The 6,000-nt window shown below is 54.6% G+C and overlaps 14 non-coding genes across 14 annotated transcripts; 11 read left to right on the top strand and 3 right to left on the bottom strand.

The window, feature by feature from the left end:
• The first annotated feature begins 9 nt into the window (after positions 1 to 9).
• On the top strand, positions 10 to 82 carry Trnam-cau (transfer RNA methionine (anticodon CAU)). The gene has a single exon. It is a non-coding gene; the product is annotated as a tRNA-Met (tRNA).
• Positions 83 to 387: 305 nt separating this feature from the next.
• On the top strand, positions 388 to 459 carry Trnae-uuc (transfer RNA glutamic acid (anticodon UUC)). Its single transcript has one exon. It is a non-coding gene; the product is annotated as a tRNA-Glu (tRNA).
• Positions 460 to 657: 198 nt separating this feature from the next.
• Trnai-aau (transfer RNA isoleucine (anticodon AAU)) lies at positions 658 to 731 on the top strand. The gene has a single exon. It is a non-coding gene; the product is annotated as a tRNA-Ile (tRNA).
• A 602-nt stretch (positions 732 to 1,333) lies between these two features.
• Positions 1,334 to 1,405, bottom strand: Trnag-ucc (transfer RNA glycine (anticodon UCC)). Its single transcript has one exon. It is a non-coding gene; the product is annotated as a tRNA-Gly (tRNA).
• A 340-nt stretch (positions 1,406 to 1,745) lies between these two features.
• On the top strand, positions 1,746 to 1,816 carry Trnag-gcc (transfer RNA glycine (anticodon GCC)). The gene has a single exon. It is a non-coding gene; the product is annotated as a tRNA-Gly (tRNA).
• A 380-nt stretch (positions 1,817 to 2,196) lies between these two features.
• Trnam-cau (transfer RNA methionine (anticodon CAU)) lies at positions 2,197 to 2,269 on the top strand. The gene has a single exon. It is a non-coding gene; the product is annotated as a tRNA-Met (tRNA).
• A 305-nt stretch (positions 2,270 to 2,574) lies between these two features.
• Trnae-uuc (transfer RNA glutamic acid (anticodon UUC)) lies at positions 2,575 to 2,646 on the top strand. Its single transcript has one exon. It is a non-coding gene; the product is annotated as a tRNA-Glu (tRNA).
• Positions 2,647 to 2,844: 198 nt separating this feature from the next.
• Trnai-aau (transfer RNA isoleucine (anticodon AAU)) lies at positions 2,845 to 2,918 on the top strand. The gene has a single exon. It is a non-coding gene; the product is annotated as a tRNA-Ile (tRNA).
• A 602-nt stretch (positions 2,919 to 3,520) lies between these two features.
• On the bottom strand, positions 3,521 to 3,592 carry Trnag-ucc (transfer RNA glycine (anticodon UCC)). The gene has a single exon. It is a non-coding gene; the product is annotated as a tRNA-Gly (tRNA).
• Positions 3,593 to 3,932: 340 nt separating this feature from the next.
• Positions 3,933 to 4,003, top strand: Trnag-gcc (transfer RNA glycine (anticodon GCC)). The gene has a single exon. It is a non-coding gene; the product is annotated as a tRNA-Gly (tRNA).
• A 380-nt stretch (positions 4,004 to 4,383) lies between these two features.
• On the top strand, positions 4,384 to 4,456 carry Trnam-cau (transfer RNA methionine (anticodon CAU)). The gene has a single exon. It is a non-coding gene; the product is annotated as a tRNA-Met (tRNA).
• A 305-nt stretch (positions 4,457 to 4,761) lies between these two features.
• On the top strand, positions 4,762 to 4,833 carry Trnae-uuc (transfer RNA glutamic acid (anticodon UUC)). Its single transcript has one exon. It is a non-coding gene; the product is annotated as a tRNA-Glu (tRNA).
• Positions 4,834 to 5,031: 198 nt separating this feature from the next.
• On the top strand, positions 5,032 to 5,105 carry Trnai-aau (transfer RNA isoleucine (anticodon AAU)). Its single transcript has one exon. It is a non-coding gene; the product is annotated as a tRNA-Ile (tRNA).
• A 602-nt stretch (positions 5,106 to 5,707) lies between these two features.
• Trnag-ucc (transfer RNA glycine (anticodon UCC)) lies at positions 5,708 to 5,779 on the bottom strand. The gene has a single exon. It is a non-coding gene; the product is annotated as a tRNA-Gly (tRNA).
• Between the last annotated feature and the right edge of the window lie 221 nt (positions 5,780 to 6,000).

The following is a 6,000-nucleotide window of genomic DNA, read 5'->3' as shown; positions in this document are numbered from 1 at the left end:
TTCACCTGTGCCTCGGTAGCGCAGTAGGCAGCGCGTAAGTCTCATAATCTTAAGGTCGTGAGTTCGATCCTCACCCGGGGCATTTAATTTTCTGTGACTGATGGTGATGCTGTTGCTAGGGCACCAACTTATTTCTTGTTTTTTATCCACAACGTTTTCAACGCTTCAGCGGGAAAATGTTTACTCCCTGTTATTGCTACTTACAGCTTCCCTTTTCCTCTTCTCCTAGCACAGCATGAAGCCAAAAACATTGCTCTGAGACGTTTGAGGTGCGCGCCTTGCCAGTCAGTATGCGCAAAGACGCTCGCAAAGAGAGAAGGGCGCCGACGCGGGACACGACACGAAATGCTACAAGCGACCGTCCGATCCGCCGCAGGAACGCCCGCATCCGGTGTGGTCTAGTGGCTAGGATACCTGGCTTTCACCCAGGAGGCCCGGGTTCGATTCCCGGTACCGGAACGGAACTTTTTCCACACGAATCGTGACAAGTTTGAGCTGTCCGAGCTGCCGTTTCCCGTCCTGCTCGCAATATATCTACTGTTTCGTGACCGTCAGCAGAGTATAGACGAGGGAAGCAGACATCCGACGACCATAGAAATGGTGTACGGCTTCATGCCATACGTTTGCAGCGTAGGGCTGAGCGAGTGCAACTGTCGAGGCCCGTTAGCTCAGTTGGTTAGAGCGTCGTGCTAATAACGCGAAGGTCGTGGGTTCGATCCCCCCACGGGCCACAACGCTTTTACTACCACGAAAAGGCAGCGCCGATTTCAGCTGGCGAGTGTGATGACCAAAACATCATCACCCTGCGTGGAAGTTGACAGAGGATCCGAACCCGACTTGTCGGGAAGCGCTACAGCATTCACTCGGCAATGGCCATAATATGTTGAATACACTGGTTCTCAACCGATAAAGAGAAGATGAAAGGAAATGTCCGATTGCCGATGCGTAACAACTTTGGCCCTTGTCGGTACTTGGGCGGGAGAGCGCATGGGGACACAGGGTACTGTTGGCAGTTTTACTTCCTATTTTTCTTTCTCCTTTGTTTTCGGAGCTACAGCCCGATTCGGTCAGGGAGACGCCACCGTGAAATGAACGGGCGTGCTGTGTGTACATCGCCTCGCCTCTCCTTACCTCTCTCAGTCGTTTCTCGTGCTTGTCGTTTTGATATAGGCCGATTGGAGAGCGTCAGCTCTCGCGTCAGCTGAGCAAAGTCGAGACAAGTCGAGACAGTCGAGACACACTATAGGCTGGTCTGCAGCGAGTAAGAGGGGGAAAAAACATTAAGTTAAGGGCGCGTGGCGAAAGTACTCATACGTGACATTAAAAAGCCTGTTGCGGTGGCCGGGAATCGAACCCGGACCAACTGCTTGGAAGGCAACTATGCTGACCATTACACCACCACCGCACAAGCGAGCGCCCCGACGCCGCGCTGTGTCGGCTTCCCGCCTGTCGGCAGCGGCCGAAGGTGATCGTACCTGGCAGGCGCATTTCGAGGTAGGCTAGGGGAGCACATCCAGGCGCGTTCGGACAGCGTATCCGCGCACATTTCGCATCCTTGGCAAGAGTCGGCGCCGGCGACGCAAGAGTACGCAGAGGACCGCGTTCTGGCGGCATTTTTAAGCAGTACAGTGCAGGATTCAGCGTCTGCAGCATCTTCTCGACAGAATGCTACGGCGCTTGACGGCAGTCCCACTTTCCCTTGAGACATCTGCTCGGGAAGCAGCGTGCAGTTACTACCGGCCCGAGCATCGGTGGTTCAGTGGCAGAGTGCTCGCCTGCCACGCGGGCGGCCCGGGTTCGATTCCCGGCCGATGCATCATTTTGCTTTTCCCACGATAATGCTGCCGTGTGGCTTGCGCGCTTGAGATGCACGATCCACATGAATGTATAGCTGGATTCCCTTGAGAAGAACCGAGAACGCAGCACTCGCGGGTCCCCACTAGGACGCTCGCATGGTGTTCTACAGACTAGCGTCGGCCTGGCCTCGCAAGTTGCTGTGTCCAGGTGCCTCCGAGGCACTGAACGTTAACGACAAGGAGTGCTGCCTATCGTTTGCAAATCTGCAGCAACACCGCAATCAACTGGGCTGGCAATGCACGTGTAGCAACAGAACACGTTATCCAGGAAGTACAGTGTCTTTACGTCTAACATTGGGTGTGGTACTTACCCAGTTTCCAGGACAAGCGCTTCACCTGTGCCTCGGTAGCGCAGTAGGCAGCGCGTAAGTCTCATAATCTTAAGGTCGTGAGTTCGATCCTCACCCGGGGCATTTAATTTTCTGTGACTGATGGTGATGCTGTTGCTAGGGCACCAACTTATTTCTTGTTTTTTATCCACAACGTTTTCAACGCTTCAGCGGGAAAATGTTTACTCCCTGTTATTGCTACTTACAGCTTCCCTTTTCCTCTTCTCCTAGCACAGCATGAAGCCAAAAACATTGCTCTGAGACGTTTGAGGTGCGCGCCTTGCCAGTCAGTATGCGCAAAGACGCTCGCAAAGAGAGAAGGGCGCCGACGCGGGACACGACACGAAATGCTACAAGCGACCGTCCGATCCGCCGCAGGAACGCCCGCATCCGGTGTGGTCTAGTGGCTAGGATACCTGGCTTTCACCCAGGAGGCCCGGGTTCGATTCCCGGTACCGGAACGGAACTTTTTCCACACGAATCGTGACAAGTTTGAGCTGTCCGAGCTGCCGTTTCCCGTCCTGCTCGCAATATATCTACTGTTTCGTGACCGTCAGCAGAGTATAGACGAGGGAAGCAGACATCCGACGACCATAGAAATGGTGTACGGCTTCATGCCATACGTTTGCAGCGTAGGGCTGAGCGAGCGCAACTGTCGAGGCCCGTTAGCTCAGTTGGTTAGAGCGTCGTGCTAATAACGCGAAGGTCGTGGGTTCGATCCCCCCACGGGCCACAACGCTTTTACTACCACGAAAAGGCAGCGCCGATTTCAGCTGGCGAGTGTGATGACCAAAACATCATCACCCTGCGTGGAAGTTGACAGAGGATCCGAACCCGACTTGTCGGGAAGCGCTACAGCATTCACTCGGCAATGGCCATAATATGTTGAATACACTGGTTCTCAACCGATAAAGAGAAGATGAAAGGAAATGTCCGATTGCCGATGCGTAACAACTTTGGCCCTTGTCGGTACTTGGGCGGGAGAGCGCATGGGGACACAGGGTACTGTTGGCAGTTTTACTTCCTATTTTTCTTTCTCCTTTGTTTTCGGAGCTACAGCCCGATTCGGTCAGGGAGACGCCACCGTGAAATGAACGGGCGTGCTGTGTGTACATCGCCTCGCCTCTCCTTACCTCTCTCAGTCGTTTCTCGTGCTTGTCGTTTTGATATAGGCCGATTGGAGAGCGTCAGCTCTCGCGTCAGCTGAGCAAAGTCGAGACAAGTCGAGACAGTCGAGACACACTATAGGCTGGTCTGCAGCGAGTAAGAGGGGGAAAAAACATTAAGTTAAGGGCGCGTGGCGAAAGTACTCATACGTGACATTAAAAAGCCTGTTGCGGTGGCCGGGAATCGAACCCGGACCAACTGCTTGGAAGGCAACTATGCTGACCATTACACCACCACCGCACAAGCGAGCGCCCCGACGCCGCGCTGTGTCGGCTTCCCGCCTGTCGGCAGCGGCCGAAGGTGATCGTACCTGGCAGGCGCATTTCGAGGTAGGCTAGGGGAGCACATCCAGGCGCGTTCGGACAGCGTATCCGCGCACATTTCGCATCCTTGGCAAGAGTCGGCGCCGGCGACGCAAGAGTACGCAGAGGACCGCGTTCTGGCGGCATTTTTAAGCAGTACAGTGCAGGATTCAGCGTCTGCAGCATCTTCTCGACAGAATGCTACGGCGCTTGACGGCAGTCCCACTTTCCCTTGAGACATCTGCTCGGGAAGCAGCGTGCAGTTACTACCGGCCCGAGCATCGGTGGTTCAGTGGCAGAGTGCTCGCCTGCCACGCGGGCGGCCCGGGTTCGATTCCCGGCCGATGCATCATTTTGCTTTTCCCACGATAATGCTGCCGTGTGGCTTGCGCGCTTGAGATGCACGATCCACATGAATGTATAGCTGGATTCCCTTGAGAAGAACCGAGAACGCAGCACTCGCGGGTCCCCACTAGGACGCTCGCATGGTGTTCTACAGACTAGCGTCGGCCTGGCCTCGCAAGTTGCTGTGTCCAGGTGCCTCCGAGGCACTGAACGTTAACGACAAGGAGTGCTGCCTATCGTTTGCAAATCTGCAGCAACACCGCAATCAACTGGGCTGGCAATGCACGTGTAGCAACAGAACACGTTATCCAGGAAGTACAGTGTCTTTACGTCTAACATTGGGTGTGGTACTTACCCAGTTTCCAGGACAAGCGCTTCACCTGTGCCTCGGTAGCGCAGTAGGCAGCGCGTAAGTCTCATAATCTTAAGGTCGTGAGTTCGATCCTCACCCGGGGCATTTAATTTTCTGTGACTGATGGTGATGCTGTTGCTAGGGCACCAACTTATTTCTTGTTTTTTATCCACAACGTTTTCAACGCTTCAGCGGGAAAATGTTTACTCCCTGTTATTGCTACTTACAGCTTCCCTTTTCCTCTTCTCCTAGCACAGCATGAAGCCAAAAACATTGCTCTGAGACGTTTGAGGTGCGCGCCTTGCCAGTCAGTATGCGCAAAGACGCTCGCAAAGAGAGAAGGGCGCCGACGCGGGACACGACACGAAATGCTACAAGCGACCGTCCGATCCGCCGCAGGAACGCCCGCATCCGGTGTGGTCTAGTGGCTAGGATACCTGGCTTTCACCCAGGAGGCCCGGGTTCGATTCCCGGTACCGGAACGGAACTTTTTCCACACGAATCGTGACAAGTTTGAGCTGTCCGAGCTGCCGTTTCCCGTCCTGCTCGCAATATATCTACTGTTTCGTGACCGTCAGCAGAGTATAGACGAGGGAAGCAGACATCCGACGACCATAGAAATGGTGTACGGCTTCATGCCATACGTTTGCAGCGTAGGGCTGAGCGAGTGCAACTGTCGAGGCCCGTTAGCTCAGTTGGTTAGAGCGTCGTGCTAATAACGCGAAGGTCGTGGGTTCGATCCCCCCACGGGCCACAACGCTTTTACTACCACGAAAAGGCAGCGCCGATTTCAGCTGGCGAGTGTGATGACCAAAACATCATCACCCTGCGTGGAAGTTGACAGAGGATCCGAACCCGACTTGTCGGGAAGCGCTACAGCATTCACTCGGCAATGGCCATAATATGTTGAATACACTGGTTCTCAACCGATAAAGAGAAGATGAAAGGAAATGTCCGATTGCCGATGCGTAACAACTTTGGCCCTTGTCGGTACTTGGGCGGGAGAGCGCATGGGGACACAGGGTACTGTTGGCAGTTTTACTTCCTATTTTTCTTTCTCCTTTGTTTTCGGAGCTACAGCCCGATTCGGTCAGGGAGACGCCACCGTGAAATGAACGGGCGTGCTGTGTGTACATCGCCTCGCCTCTCCTTACCTCTCTCAGTCGTTTCTCGTGCTTGTCGTTTTGATATAGGCCGATTGGAGAGCGTCAGCTCTCGCGTCAGCTGAGCAAAGTCGAGACAAGTCGAGACAGTCGAGACACACTATAGGCTGGTCTGCAGCGAGTAAGAGGGGGAAAAAACATTAAGTTAAGGGCGCGTGGCGAAAGTACTCATACGTGACATTAAAAAGCCTGTTGCGGTGGCCGGGAATCGAACCCGGACCAACTGCTTGGAAGGCAACTATGCTGACCATTACACCACCACCGCACAAGCGAGCGCCCCGACGCCGCGCTGTGTCGGCTTCCCGCCTGTCGGCAGCGGCCGAAGGTGATCGTACCTGGCAGGCGCATTTCGAGGTAGGCTAGGGGAGCACATCCAGGCGCGTTCGGACAGCGTATCCGCGCACATTTCGCATCCTTGGCAAGAGTCGGCGCCGGCGACGCAAGAGTACGCAGAGGACCGCGTTCTGGCGGCATTTTTAAGCAGTA

The sequence above is a fragment of the Schistocerca nitens genome, unplaced genomic scaffold (genome assembly GCF_023898315.1).
Source record: "Schistocerca nitens isolate TAMUIC-IGC-003100 unplaced genomic scaffold, iqSchNite1.1 HiC_scaffold_75, whole genome shotgun sequence".
NCBI classification, from domain to species: domain Eukaryota; kingdom Metazoa; phylum Arthropoda; class Insecta; order Orthoptera; family Acrididae; genus Schistocerca; species Schistocerca nitens.
The sequence above is the reverse complement of the archived record's forward strand: the minus strand, read 5'-3'. Positions and strand labels throughout refer to the sequence as shown.